The following is a 16,204-nucleotide window of genomic DNA, read 5'->3' as shown; positions in this document are numbered from 1 at the left end:
TGCTTAAAACATAATGACTTAAAGGTGTAAAATAACACTTTTTGGGTAGTAATCAAGAACAGATCTCGACTCAATCAATAAAGGACGAACAGTGGCATCAGCAGGAATATCAATCATGGAAGCTAGAGTAGTTAAGGCATCGACAAACTGGTTTTGCGCTCTAAGCAGATGTGTATATCTCAGATCATCAAATCTCCCAACCAATAGCTCCAAATGTGCGTGGTATGGCCTAAGCTTCACATCTCTAGTCTTCCACTCGCCCTAAATTTGTCTCAATACCAGATTGGATTCACCAAACACCTCCATCTGTTTAATCCCGATCTCAAGGGCCATCTCTAATCCCAAGATATAGGCCTCATACTCAACAATATTGTTCGTGGTAGGATGTCGATTAGAGAATGCCAAACGAACAAATCTAGGAATGTGATCACCATGAGGGGATATCAACAAGACGCTTATCCCTTATCCGGAATGGTTGGCTGCACCATCGAAGTACATGTGCCAACCCGACAAACTAGTCACAGTAGCAACATCCTCATCTGGAAAGTCATCATCAATGGCTCTGCCATCAAAAACTGGTAAAGAAGCTAAGTGATTTGCAACAATGCTCCCTCTAATAGACTTCTGAGTGATATAATGGATGTCAAACTCGGTCAGAAGCACCAACCATCTCATGAAGCGACCAACCAAGGTGGGTGTGTCAAACAAATATCTCAGAGGATCTGGACGGGATATCAAGTGCACTGAATACTCTGTCATATAATGTCTCAATCGTCGAGTGGCCCAAACCAATGCCAAGCAATAACGCTCAATCATGACATATCTCATCTCATAGTCTAACATCCTCTTACTCAGATAATAAATGGCCCGGTCCTTGCCCGAATCATCGAGCTGAGCCAACATGCATCCCAATGTTACGTCTGAAACTGACAGATATAGGAGTAAGGGACGGCTTGGTATAGGAAGTGCCAAGACTGGAGGTGACAACAAGTACTCTCTGATCCTCTCAAATGCACGCTGACACTGATCATCCCAAACAGTAGGTTGACTCTTCCTCAAGAGTCGAAAAATGGGCTCACAGATGTCTGTCAATCTGGTAATGAATCGCAGATGTACTGAAGTCTACCCAGGAAGCCTCTGACCTCTCTCTCTGTCCTCGGTGCAAGCATGTCAAGGATGACTCTGATCTTGTCGGGATCTACCTCTATTCCTCTCTCACTGACCATATAGCCAAGGAGCTCCTCGGAAGTCACTCCAAAAGTGCACTTCTTGGGATTCAGTCTCAATCTGAACTGCCTGATCCTCTCAAAGAACCTCTCCAGAGCTGATAGGTGATCTGATCTGTCTCGGGATTTCACTATCATGTCGTCTACATAAACTTCAATATCCCAATGCATCATGTCATGGAAGAAGGTGGTCGCTGCTCTTTGATAGGTGGCTCATGCGTTCTTCAACCCGAATGGCATGACTCAGTAGCAATAAGTACCCAACTCAGTAATGAAGGACGTCTTCTCCATGTCATCTAGGGCCATCAGAATCTAACTGTACTCAAAAAATTCATCCATAAAGAACAACATCGAATGGCCTGCTGTATTGTCAACTAGCATGTCGATGTGTGGGAGAGGAAAATCATCCTTAGGACTGGCCTTATTCAGGTCTCAGAAATCAACATAGACTCTCACCTTGTCATCCTTTTTGGGAACAGGGACGACATTGGCCAACCACTCCGGGTGCTCGACCATTGACAAAAATCCTACACTAAGCTGTTTTTGGATCTCCTCCTTCACTTGCAAACTCCAACAAGGGTACAATCGTCTCAACTTCTGCTTAACCAGCCTGGCACGGGACAGAAGTGGCAAACGATGTTGGACGATAGATGTATCAAGGCCTGGCATGTCCTCATAGGACCATGCGAAAACATCCAAGTATGATCTGAGCAGCTGGATAAGGCTATCTCTCTCATCTGTAGATAAATCCGATCTGATCCTCAACTCCCTAGGCTGATCTGCCGTGCCGAAATCATTAGTCTCCATGTCTCCTACAGCAGGTGAAACTCTCTAATCCATGGGGTCCGAGTTGAAAACAGAAGATAAGTCATCATTGAGTCATGCTGCCCAATCTCATCATCAATGCCAAAAATCCGTGATGTGGGTGAAGATGGTGCAGATAATACGATATCATAAGAGACAGGCAAATACTCAAAAATGCTCAAATCCATAGACGAAAAGTCAGAAACATAATCATGACGGGAGACAAATCCCGATAAAACATCGAATGAAAGAGGTGGGTCCACAAAGTCGGACGCTTCCTCAACAAGGCCAACAGGGTCATCAAATAAATTGACAATAGCTACAGCATCCTTAGCAATCTCTGGAGCAGGGGCAGTCAGGTCCTCCTCAGCAACCTCAATGACGGACACCCCGAAAAGATCGAATGGTGAAGCGAGCTCAAGCTGGACCACCTCCTCAATCTGGCTCAAACTCAACGCAAACATCTCATCGACATACTCATCACGTGGCACAGCTCCATCCACCATGTCTCTGATCTCGACGAATGTCCCGTGCTCATCGATCTCATATGGGAAACAAAGCGTCATAAGGCTCAAGCGATTTGGAGAGAGAGGGGCAGTCAGCGCAGAAGTCGAAGTACCAGGGGCTCCGTCACTCAATCGCAACTGTTGGACAAGGTGCTGAAGCTTGGCCTCCTGAGTAGTGCTGAGTCCCCTAATGATACCATCTGATGGTGCATGTAGCTCCGATGCCCTCACAAAGTAACCCATCAAGCTCAAGGTGTATGGGCGAACAGGATAATCAAATGGCGTGTGAGTTAGTCGAGCCCTCACCCTCTCCTTGCGCAATAGCGCCATATATCGATAATCGACCTCAGTGGGAATGAATCCAAGCCCGAATGGTACATCGTGATCCGGGAAAGCCATGAACTCACTGGGCCCTTGCTGACGCCGCCCCAAACCCATGCCGGGAATATAAGACATGCCCCTCATCATGTCGAGCACCACCGTGCTACTGTGCTAATCAAATGACATAGCCACAAAGTCTCTGCAGAAATCCTTTATCTCCAAGGTCTGCACCTCATCGAATGTGAATCTGGTCAAGAGTAGGTCGTCATCACTGTGACTGATCTGAAGTACCAGCTCTATAGAAATAAACATGTCTCCCACGGACTGCACTATGACGACCTAGCCATCATGAATGAACTTCACCTTTTGATGAAGGGAAAAAGGAATGGCTCCGACTCTGTGAATCCAAGGTCGGCCCAAAAGCAAGTTAAAGGATGCGGGAATCCTCAAAACCTAGAATACAACGACAAATGTAGTCGAACCTATCAATAGCTCAATCTCTAAGGTGCCCATAACCTCCCTTCGTGTACTGTCGTATGCTCGAACGGTCTGAGTGGAGGGACCAATATCAGAAAGTGCATAGCCGAGGGCGATGGCAGTGGCCAGAGAACAAACATTCAGGGTCGAGCCATTGTCCAGAAGGATAGATGGGACCTGGTGGCCTAAACAACCAATAGATATATAAAGGGGTTGCGTGTGGCCCAAGCCCTCTGGTGGCAAGTCATCATCAGAGAATACGATGCATGTGGCTCTGCCATCCGTCACCATATAAATCAATCTCTCAGGAGTAGTAGTAGTCTTGACTCTGATCTGGCTCAAGGCTTGAATCAATGCATCTCGGTGAGTACTAGAAGATTCTAGCAAGCTCCAGATGGAAATGCGAGCTTGAGTGCTCTACAACGGCCTTAAAATCTACTTGTCCTCTCTCCTGACCTCCTCCTAGGAGGACATCCCCTCCAAGGGTCTAACGATTGTGAGGGGTTGCTGTCGTACCACTCTACCCCCGCGAATAACATACTGTACGTCGGAAATATGAACATCATCAACATATGGAACCTGAACCTCATCGACATCTGGAATCAAAACAAACAACATCTGAACACTGTAATGTGGGAAAGTCAGTGGCTCGACAGTGGCCGTTTGTACTGATGCCTTCTCGGGAACTAGTCTGAACGGAAAGGGCATCCGAGGTCCCAAAGTCACCCCGCTCATCTTATAAATCTCATATGACACTATGGGCTCTGACTCATAATCATCCCAGCTAAGCATATGGATGCAGTCATCGAACTCAACAAAATCGATGGAGTGCATGCTATCGACCGGAGGGGGAACCGCGGTTGTAGTGTGAGCCAGTAATGGGTTCGTGGTTACACTTGGCTGACCCAAGTGAACCAAACCCCGGTCGATCAGATCCTCGATGGCATGCCTAAGAACGGTACAGTGATCGGTCTCATGTCCAAGCCCCTGATGGTATGCACAGTGCAAATCCATCATGAACTGAGGTGGAACAAGCTGAGGTGGCGGCCTAGGAGTGAGAGCGGTCAATAACCCGGCCTCTGTAAGCTTTCGAAGAGCCTGGCTCAACGGCATGCCTAACTGTGAAAACTGTCTCTGCATCCTCAAAGCAAAAAGAGCAGAGGTCTGCTGGGCTCTGGGCCTAAGATGGGAAAATGTAGGTCTCGCGGTGAACTGTGCCGCATAACATGGCTGTCCTGTGGCCGAATATGAAACAGGAGGTCTCTCCATGCCCTAGGTGGCATAGTAAGGCAAAGCTAGTGTCTGAGGCATGTAAGTCTGATCATAAGTAGGACGACGTGCCCGTGGCCTATACTGATGAGGCGCATAAGAAGGGTGAGTCCCAGGAAGCTGTGGAACTGGCTGATGACGCCTAGGAGGCCTCTGACTAGTAGAACCGATAACACTCACATCAACTGATCTCTGCCCACCGAATGGTTTCTTCTGCTTGACATCACTAGGGGAAGAGTTTGTCCACAAACCTCTGGAAATACCGTCCTCAACATCATACAAAGCCAAAACTAGATAACCGAAATCTGTGAATGGTACCCCGACTACATGCCTGGCAATCCTGGGCTGTAAACTCCTCATAACCATCTGATACGTTCCCAATTGGTGTCTCAGCTGATTCATGTCCTCTCAATGGTCCCTAACAATGGTGCCATTTGATTCGTGTCCAGCTGGTGTCCCTTGATTGTGGTCCTCAGAAGGTAGTAATCAACAAAATTTATAACCTATTACACCATGTACTAGGATAGTCTTAGCTAGCATAGCATAGTGGCTCTAGGGTCGTTCACTGGGATGGGTTTTCACTTCACAATTGATATTAATTCAAAGGTGAATTGGTGCTTTTTCATTTCAAGGTTGGCTTTAAAAGAAAACATAATCTTTGGTGGAAAAAGGATTGGTTTTAAGCTAACCAAAAATAATAACTGATTTTAATTACAAAGAAAAGTGTTTCTTGGAGTTTCAGATCACTAGGCTCAGGTTCCTCATACAAAAAGGAGAGTTCCGGTCACTTGTTTATTTTCCTCGCATTAGAGAATTAACATATAGTTAATTCTCTAACCGGTGTGGTACAGATGCTTCCCCTTAATGGGTTCAAACACTAATTCCCTCTCACTGATGCATCTTGCAATGGCTCATGCCTCTCACTTAGCATTTACCATTCAAGGTGATCTTTAACCTTGGATTACCCGTCAAAAGCTTGCAAGAAATAACTAATGGATGTCTCCTTAGAGTCCAAAAGCTTACCAAGTGTTGGCTATTCTAGAAAATCCTACCTTCAAGTCACTTCCCAAAGGCTTGCAAGAGATAAACTAGTGCATCTCAATGGACGGAGATCACTTGCCTTACCAAGTGTTGGCCCAGATGATTTAAAGGCATTTTAAGTTAACTAAAAAGATAAAAATCATTAACGGATCACACTTTCTCTTCATTAAAAACTAAAACAACAAAACGTCCAATTTATGCATGAGGAAACTTACCCAGATTTCTTCACTCCAAGAGACGAAGAGCCTAGCCTCTCATACTCTGAGGAAAAATCCTCAGAGTTTGATTGGCTAGAAAGAAAACTAATGAGAAAACAAAAATATGAAGGAAAAACAGAGCAAGTGCTCTGTAAAATATATTTCTTCCTTCCACCGATTACATCTTTATATGTAAAGAAAATTACAAAACTATATATAAGGGGTTATTCACCCTTTGTTCTTACTTAAAGACTAAGGAATCCTATGATAGGTGGGTTACAAGGAGAGTTTGGGGATTTAGACATCAAATATCTAAAGCAAAAAATCTCAAAATGTCGGTCGCAAATATCGAGAAGCTTCAGGAGAAATTCCGTTGCACTGTGCAAAATGGCTGCAAAATTTTCGCAACAAAAGGACAACATTTTCGCCACTCAAGGCTGACTTCGCAGCCGTGCAAAAATTTCCTTCAACTTGGAGTGATCTGCTTGAAATGGCTGTAACTCCTTCATTTCAACTCCGAATAGTGCACCATTTGAAGCATTGGATTGTTGACTTCCTGAGCTTCGAAACGACATATAGCATGCATAAATTGAACTCCAGGAAGTGCTCCAAAAGTGGATGGCATAACTGTCATCAAGAATGCTTCATGGCAGATTTCTCTTTGCTTCCCCTCCTTGCATTCCAGATTTGCTTATGGAAAAGGACTTCAAAGCTTCGGTTCTTCATGTTTCTGACCTTTCCATTGCTTTGCCATGGATTCCAAATAACTCTCCTCAATCTCGGATTGCTTTGGTGATCAAAAAGCTATCAAAACACCAAAACTTAACACAATTTGATTAGAATTGATTGCAAGGGTCCTTAACATGCCAATTAAGTTAAAAGGTAATAACTACTACTCAAAAGTGTTTAAAAGAGTTAATTACAAGCTATGAAATAGCACTTTTTGAGTAGTAATCACCATCTGTATCTGATCCCTCTCTAAAGGCCTGTTAATGATCTCAGCAATCTTCTCGCGCCAGCGGGAAATGAACGATGAAATGGACTCCTCTGACCTCTGCCTCAGAGCCTCAAGCTCTCTTCTCAATACATTCATGACAGTATTAAACGAAAACTGTCGTAAAAACTTCTGAGCCAAGTCATCCCATGTCCGGCCCCGCGAGGACTCCAAAGACGCAAACCAACACTAGGCGGCTCCACTCAAAGATAGTGGGAATAATGTGATCATCTGCGACTCGTCTAATTCGCGGGCCCTCATCACTGTGCTGTAGAGTCGGAGGTGAATGTGAGGTAAACTTAATCTTCAAATTTTCACTTTCAAATAATTTTTCAAAATTCCGATTTCCAAATTTAATTTCCAATTTCCACAATTCCAATTTTTCACACTTATTTATTTAATCATTATTATTTTCGTTATTATTATCGTTATTCCATTTATTTATTTATTTATTTATTTATTTATTTCCATTAAAAATTCCAATCTTTAAACATTTTAAAAAAAAAAAATTATGTCTTCCAAATTTAATTTTCAATCTCAAAAATTCCACTATTCACTTTCATTCGTTTAAATATTACTTTTGTTATTATTATTATTATTCCATTTATTTATTTATTTATTTCTTCTAAAAATTCCAATCATTAAAGTTCAAAATTCCACTATTCACATCCATTTGTTTAATGATTATTTTCGTTATTATTATTATCTCATTCATTTATTTATTCACTTATTCATATATTTAAAATCTCATCTCTAAATAATTTCTCAAATTTTCAATCTCTAAATTCAATCTCCAATCTCTAAAATTCTATTTTTCACAATCATTTACCTAATCTTAATTATTTCGTCATTATTATTATTTCATTCATTTATTTATTCACTTATTCATTTATTTATCAAATTTCCAATCTCTAAATTCAATTTCCAATTTCCAAAATTCCCATCTTCGTAATTATTTATCCAATCATTATTATTTTCGTTATTTTATTCATTTATTTATTCACTTGTTCATTTATTTAAAATTTCATCCCTAAGTTCAATTTCCAATTTCCAAAATCCTAACTTTCGCAATTATTTATCCAATCATTATTATTTTGTCATTATTATTATTTCATTCATTTATTTATTCACTTATTCATTTATTTAAAATTATGTCTTTAAATAATTCTTCAAAATTCCAATTTCCAAATTTAGTTCTCTGAAATTCCAATTTTCCAATTTTCGAACTTAATTTTCAGTTTCCAATATTCCAATTCTCACATTTATTCCGTTACTTATTTATTATTATCATTATTATTATCATTTTATTCATTTATTTCTAAAAATTCTACCTTCGAATGATTTCCAAGATTTCCAATTTTTATAATTCAATTTTCATAGTTTCTACTTCTTAAATAATTTTCAATTTTGACTTCTTTCAAAATTTAATTTCCAAAGTCCCAATTTTCGTAATTTAATTTTTTAAAATCTCAAACTCTCAAATAATTTTCAAAATTCCAATTTCTTTCAAATTTAATTTCTAAAATTCTCATTCTTACACTCAATTTCTAAAAATCCAATTTTCAAATAATCTCTAAAATTCCAATTTTCAAATAAATTTCAAACATCTAGTTTTCCCTTGAACAGTTTTAATTTCTGTTTAGTGATGCATGTGATATGTTTTGTGCTCTTTATTGTACACTAACCCCATTTTTATGATAGTGCATTGCTTGTTCATGACCTAGGTACACATCCACTCCCATTCTGGTCATTCTCTATGCATGTTTTGATTCTCATATGTGCATGATCGATTTAAGTATCCATTGATTTTCCTATTGATTGTCACGTCAGCTTCATTTTATTAGTAGAGACCCGACTTTAGGGAATTAGAGGGTGTTACGGTCTTTACCGTACCTTCCCGATAAGTAACCTGACCCCCGAGCCCAATCCGGTTTTTCACAGACCACTTTTTCCAAAATAAGGAGTCACACTTAGGGTTTTCTTTCTTATTTCATTTACCCTTTTAAAAATAAAACAAAAATAAGTGGCGACTTCAAATCATTTTCTAATAAATAAAATCATTTTCAAATAAAAATCGAGTTCGTCATCGAGTGGAAGCGCATGGGCCGAAATGCAGGGTCCATAACAGGCTTGAATACTTTTAATGTATTTATATTTATTTATTTTAAAAATTAAAAACTACTTTTATTAAAACATGTTTTATTAAATTTTAATTATATAAAATATTTTAATTGAGATTTAATTTCTAAAATTTTATTACAAATTTGTGGTGACAACTTTTTACTATTAACATTAATTTATTTAAATAATTAAAATTATTAAAAATTATATCAATAATTTATCTTATCAAATTAATTTTAATTTATAAAATATTAGTCCTTCATTAAAAAAAATTATATTTTAGCAATTTTTTAGTAAATTTTATTTTTAATATTTTAAAATAAAAATATTTAAATTAAATAAAATTAAAAAGATAAGTATAAAAAAAAATTAAAGGTAAAGTGATAGTAATTTTTTATAATAGTCTGAATGACATAAATATAAAAAATAATTAAAAATAAAGATAATATAAAATAAAAGGGCAATATAAATGTAAAATAAAAGATAAATTAGAAGGAAAAAAAATTAAATTACATATCCACGATTTTTTTTTGGCAATATTTCATCGATATTTCAATTTTTTTTTTTTTTTTTTGGCAGTACCATTCCCAACCAATAATAAGTGATCGCTCTTTCATTGAATCCCACCGATATCTGATATTTCAACGAAATATCACAAAACTTTCATTCATGGACATATCATAAGAGTTTTTTATCTGCCTTGAATCTTTAAAAAAATCATTTTAATTTTAGGGTAACCTGATTGTTGATTCCCAGCAACCTCCCATACGTCTTACCAACTAAGCAAAATCTTGTAGTTCTCTTTGTTAAGGGATGTAACACAAAAACATTCCACTTGCCTACTTGATCTTTTTTCTTATACCTCTCATACCAAAGGCTTATTAAACAACAACCACATGAAACCATACAAACTCCTACTAATAAAAATATACTTTCATATGGAACTTAAATATTCCATTTATATATATATAGTCAACTTCTGGAAACTTCCACAACTAAAGTATACTTTCCCAATAGAGCACCTTGATGATGCCATCAGCCTTACACCCTCAAGGTCTTCTTCCACATACAATTGCACGAATGGAGCTAAATCATTTTGACAGACAAGCGTCTAAAAATGTACAACAAGGCAGTTCTGACTTCTGAGTAGCTGCAGATTACATAGAGCATAAATATTAGAATAGAGACGCCATCAAATTGTATGTCTTTTATTTCAAAATGATTAAGCTCCGCCGTTTCTTCCCCATGCCTCTCCACTATTTATTCTTCGTTTCTCTCAGCCATTCATTCCTCTTGCTTCTCCATCCCCTTCAGATTCAGTTGGAGAATGGTAACCTGAAAGACAGTGAAAGCAGCTATCAGGCCAGAAAAGACATAACCCATGTTTGGTTCCAGGAAATTTTGAGGAAAAATTCAAGGGAAAGAAAATAAAGACTAAATTTGGAGCCACTAAATTATTTTTATATGTTTCTTCGAACTTATTTCACTTATTTTAACTCTAAAATGTAGTTTATATTTGGTTTTCCAAAAATACTAAAGAAAAAAAAAGAACGTAAAGATAAATGAATTTTTCATGTTTGATTGTACTATAAAAAATAAAAATAAAAAATCAAATATAATTAAAACTAGTTAAAAACTTACGTATTTTTAAGTTATTTAATCTTTATATTGATGAGTTAAAATAAGTAAATTGAGTTTGAATTAGTAAATAAAAAAAATTTATCAACTTTTAATCTATTTTTTTATTTCCCTTTACTTTTTCTTTCCTTCTACTTTTCTTTGTATTTTTTTCCCCTTACATTTTACCTCAAATTTTTCAAGAACCAAACATAGCCTTAGAAATTAAATAATTTAAAAATACATAAGTTTCTAACTAATTTTAATTGTATTTAATTTTTTTCATATTTTTTTACCATATAATCAAACACAAAAAAAAAAAAAAAATCATTTTCTTTGGTATTTTTTTTTCTTTTCTTGGTAATTTCCGGGAACCAAACATAACATTAATCTCAAAAATTTAGATTTCCAAAGTATTTCACGGGGCAGTCAAGTTACATGCATGGGCATATGTTCCTTTACCTATAAAAAATGCATCTGCATAGGCAACACTACTGACTGTTTTGAATTGAAATAAGATCTCAGATTTGACATGCAAATATATCAAATAAACATACCCCAGCTTGAGAGAAGTATCAGAGTTGTGATGGCCTTGATTAGGATCTGATAAGCTGCAAATATTATTTGTGATTGATTCAGATGAGTGGCCCTGTTGAAGAAGAGGTTGTGCTTCAGAAATATTCTCCATCTGCAAAAGGAAAGTTTAGCATTCTTGTAAACATGAAGCACAAAAGATCGAAAAATAAAAAGCAAAAAGAAGGTATAGTTAAAGTTCTTACCCACTTTCTCAACCTTTCATTCTCTCCCCGCAGCAGGTCTCCCTGCATGAAAATTAAATATAAAGAAAATAAGAGAAATTAACAAGTGTGGAAGAATGAAATTAGGAAAACCATAATTTTGTAATTGAGAAGAAAATTAGGCAATCTTATAATCAAAGGGATCTGGTGTAATTAGGTTAAAAAAAGTTCCTAATTTTGTAGCTAAGAATTTTTGTATATATGTGGGTCATTGTACAAGCTGAAAATGAAACAAAAGAATTTTATACCTTTTATTCCTTCCATCTCTCTTCTTCTACATAATATTAGAGCTCTAGGCTCATGAATTTGGGAAGAGAATAATATTTTTTGTTTTGGCCTTCATTGCCAAGTTGGAGATCATAGTTGATCTTTATTCTCAACCTTAAGAATTTGCCTCTCGTTTGCATTGTGCCATTGTTGCAAACAAAGCCTTAGAAAAACTGATCGTGAAAATAGTCAAAGACCTCAACAAAACCCTTGTTGTCACCCCATTGTCTCTTCCAACAATGAGGATCCTCGTGTAACGTCTCCGCCTCACACTAAATCTCTCTCACTATTGCTGCAAGTGAAGATTTTTCCTTCTACAAGCATTCCTTGCATTGTAAATATCGTCAAAAATCAAGGGTGTTAGACTTTCGACATACTTCTGTGACCGCCAAGAGCGCTAGACGTCCGACACAGCTGTTGTGGCCATCAATATCCCACATCAAGGCCAATGGGATTGCTAACATGGTTCTTTGAGCCCTATGGGTAGTCTTTAGTAGATTTTTTTTTTACCTAATAGCTCTTTTTATATTTTCCCTAAAAAAAAAAGAAGGAAAAACGTCCAAGATATCAAAAACTACTGTTGTCACTACTCAATCTAAAAGTGTGATTACCAATCACAACACAGGATAATTGAATAATATCCAAGCAACATGTAGGCTTAATGGAAAGAATTATTTAAAATGACCACCTTCTCGATACAACATGAGCTTTTTTGTTCCAAAAAATATATGCCTAAATCTTATTATGGTGAAACTGTTCTAACCGCCACATTTCATAAACAAATTACCTTCCAGAGTCTTAGGTTTCAAAAGTCTCATGGAAATACTCTCATTATTTTATTCTCATATGAGAACCACGAACCATCTCCTTCTTAAAGTATTTGGGTGTATGTCCTTTGTGCATGTTCACAATTCAAACAGGGGGGAATTAGACCAAAGAGCAATCAAATGTCTTTTTATGGGATATTATTCAACTCAAAAAGGATATAAGTGTTACCATCCACTATCTAAAAAGTTTTTTGTCTTAATTGATGTTACTTTCAATGAAAGTGAGTCTTATTTTCCCCAACCTTATCTTTAGGTGGAAGATTCCATCAAGGAAGACAATGATCGAGATTCCTATTTCATTGATCCCTTTCTCATTGACCCTCCTAAAGTATCTAATTCAGTATTTGTAACCCTCCTTCTCCGAACCTGAGTCATTGTCCATTGAACATGCACCTAAGAATCAAATGACTAGAAAAGTGTACTCAAGGAAGAAAGTTGCAATCCCTAGACTTATACAAGTCCAAGAATCTAAATCAGCTTTTGGAAATGATGAAATAGTGTCTCATCCTCCCTTACAAACTGAGTTAGAACTTTAGCCTGAAAAACCCATATATCAAAACCTCTTTATTGCCATCAAGAATGGAACAAGGGAATCCACTAAACATCCTTTGTATCTACTTTCCCATATTGTGTCATTCGAAAAGTTGTCTCCATCCCCTAAAAGTTTTCTTACAAGTTTGAACCATATTCATATTCCTACCACTCTATCCAAGGCTTTATCTAATGAAAATTGGAGACAAACCATGAATGTAGAAATGTAGGCCCTGGAGAAGAATAAAACTTGGAAGATGGTATATTTGCTTGTAGGAAAAGGCCAATGGGATATCAGTGGGTTTATACTATTAAGTATAGAGCAATTGGGATATTAGAGAGGTATAAGGCGAGATTGGTGACTAAAGGATACACTCAAACATATAACGTGGATTATCTAGACATTTACTTCGATTTCCAAGATGAACACAATCATAATTTTGTTATCAGTGGCAACAAATTATAATTGGGATCTACAATAGCTCGACGTAAAAAATGCATTTCTCAATGGAGATCAAGAAGAAGAAATTTATATGAAAGTCCTTATAGGATTTAGACATAACCTAACCACTAAAAACATGTATAAACTGAAGAAAGCTCTATATGGGCTAAAACAATCTCCAATGGTGTAGTTTGGAAGGTTTGCTAAAGTGATGAAAAACATGGATACAAACAAAGTCAAGAAAATCATACATTGTTCATCAAGCATTCAAATTTAGGAGTTACAACCCTTCTAGTATATGTAGACAACACATCATGACGGGAAATGATGGAAATAAGAGACAAACTTTGAGGCAATGTTTGACCAAGGAGTTTGAGATTAAAGAGTTAGGAATGTTGTAACAGACCTTCTCAAGTAAATAGGGAAGTTGGCGTGTAAACCAACAGGCACACCAATAGATCCTAATCATAAGCTTGGAGAGGCTGAGGAAGATGTTGTGGTAGATAGAGAGGTGTATCAACATCCAGTAAGAAGACTCATTTATCTCTCACACAAGACTGGATATAGCATATGCTATGAGTGTGATTAGTCAATTCATACACATTCAAAAGAGGTTCTTCTACAAAATGCTAATCCAATGCTACAGTACCTTAAGGGGAGGGCCTCTAGGAAAGGGCATCCTATTTAAATGAAGATCGGGACTAGTACTTCAAACATTTACATATACAAATTATGTTGGATTTGTGGTTGACAAAAGATCAACCACTGGGTATTGCACCTTTCTTAGTGGGAATCTAGTGACATGGAGGAGCAAGAAATAGAGTTTAGTGGCAAGGTCCAGTACAAAAACATAATTTCATGCAATGAATTAAGGAGTTTGTGAACTACTATGGTTAAAGATCACTTTGGAAGATTTGAAGATTAAATAGGTTGACCCAATGAGATTTTATTGCAACAACAAATCTGCAATTAATCAATCAACATGGCACATAATTTGGTGCAACATGGTCAAACGAAACACATAGAGATAGATAGACATTTTATTAAAGCGAAACTAAATAGTGGATTGATCTATACTCCTTGTGTATCTATTAATCACCAACTTGTAGATATACTCACAAAAGGTTTAAGCAGTACAACGTTTCAAGTAAGTGTACCCAGGTTGGGAATGAAAAACATCTATTCACCAGCTTTGAGGGGAAGTGTGGAAGAATGAAATTAGGAAAACCATAATTTTGTAATTGAGTAGAAAATTAGGCAATACCCTAATCAAAGAGATCTAGTATAATTAGGTTAGGAAAGTTCCTAATTTTTTTGTTAGGAATTTTTGCATATATGTGGGTCACTGTACAGGCTGAAAACGAAAAAAAAAAAAAGAATTTTATACCTTTTATTCCTTCCATATCTCTTCTTCTACAGAAAGCACAGTAAAAGCATAAAGCATGCATCTTGACCCTGACTGCATAAAATCTAAAAAAAGTGCAGAAACTTTACCTTGTTTCTTAAGATGTTCATTAACCAAAGCATCTAACTAAATTTTATCAGGTACTTTTCAACAATTATTGTCAACAAATATAAATTATTAAGGGGAGGCCCTCATGTGCTCATCCCTTTCACTTGGGAAGCCTTTGAGGTGTCAAATTTGCAAACCCTGGGCTTGGGAAAGCTTGCGTACACAGACAGTAAGACATCCCAAAAAAAATGTTTGTGTAATCTAATTACATCATGAGCCTTCCTAGAGCTATTGTCAAAACAGAGTGTGCGTAATCCAACAAGTCCCAAGTCCCTCCTGGTTTTATTGGTCTCTCCGTCGTTGAATTTGTTGTAGTTTCCAGGTTCAAACCTTCTTTTTGCAAATTTCCCTGAAATATTTATTTCCAATAGCAAACTTGATCTTTATAGACTTATTGCAACTTGTATTGGCACTACTGCAGTTGCAATAGTAATTATTTTTTTTCCATAAACAAATGCATTGGTTAAGACTTTTAACAAAAGGTTAAAAGAGCCAGGAAGTATCATCAATGGCGGAAATCGTCACTTAAGAACCAATCACAAAGTCAAACTTTTCAATGTAAACCTGATATTAGCTTGTCTCAATTTTCTTTGGTTTTCTCTTTTACTCCAAAAATTTGTATATGGAATGCTTTGGAAAATTTAGAAGTTAGGTTCTTGACCTTTCTCTGGAGGTCACTGATCTCTGTTTGAATTCTTTCAGCCTGAAACCAAAAGAAAGTTCAACAAGTTAAAAAATGTCAGAAAATGTCATAATGATAATTCAATAAAACAGACCTTTTCTTCCACAACGCTGCACAGACCAGCTTCAAGTAATTTCTCTAGTTCAATCAATTCTTCTATTTTTAATCCCTGGAGCTCTTCTCCTCTCATTTGCCTGTTGCAGATGGGATTATGTCTAAGAATTACAATGTGGTATGTAATGGAGAAAGCGAATGGAAGTATGATAATATCAAATATATCCCCTGCATCTTTTTACTGTACATCCCAGTAATGAAATAGTTGTACTGTTATACCTCAGCCTCTGAGTCTGCTGAGCAATTTCTTTGCTCAAGGCTGCACAGGTTCTGTTCTCCAGCTAGAAAAAGTTCCAATCGAAAATTCTTTAGTATTTATATACACTGTGAATATAAATTAGGGTGCATGCAAGTAACTCCCATGAAAAACCAATTCCAAATGGTCTGATGCAAGCTAAAGATCATGTTCCCACTTTAGTTGGTCCAGTACAGAACTTAAAGTTCTTGCAAGTAACCCC

At 36.9% G+C, this 16,204-nt stretch overlaps 1 non-coding gene across 1 annotated transcript in view; it reads right to left on the bottom strand.

The window, feature by feature from the left end:
• Window positions 1-9,871: 9,871 nt before the first annotated feature.
• LOC100252160 (MADS-box protein AGL24) overlaps window positions 9,872-16,204 on the bottom strand; it is a 38,048-nt gene continuing 31,715 nt past the window's right edge. Inside the window, exons 4-9 of the transcript XR_009465417.1 lie at window positions 15,966-16,027; window positions 15,727-15,826; window positions 15,612-15,653; window positions 11,353-11,394; window positions 11,131-11,261; window positions 9,872-10,291 (exon numbers count right to left, since the gene is read on the bottom strand). This is a non-coding gene — a transcript (MADS-box protein AGL24). The remainder of the gene's footprint in view (window positions 10,292-11,130; window positions 11,262-11,352; window positions 11,395-15,611; window positions 15,654-15,726; window positions 15,827-15,965; window positions 16,028-16,204) is intronic.

The sequence above is a fragment of the Vitis vinifera genome, chromosome 3 (genome assembly GCF_030704535.1).
Source record: "Vitis vinifera cultivar Pinot Noir 40024 chromosome 3, ASM3070453v1".
NCBI classification, from domain to species: Eukaryota; Viridiplantae; Streptophyta; class Magnoliopsida; order Vitales; family Vitaceae; genus Vitis; species Vitis vinifera.
This window is presented reverse-complemented; position numbering and strand designations above follow the sequence as displayed.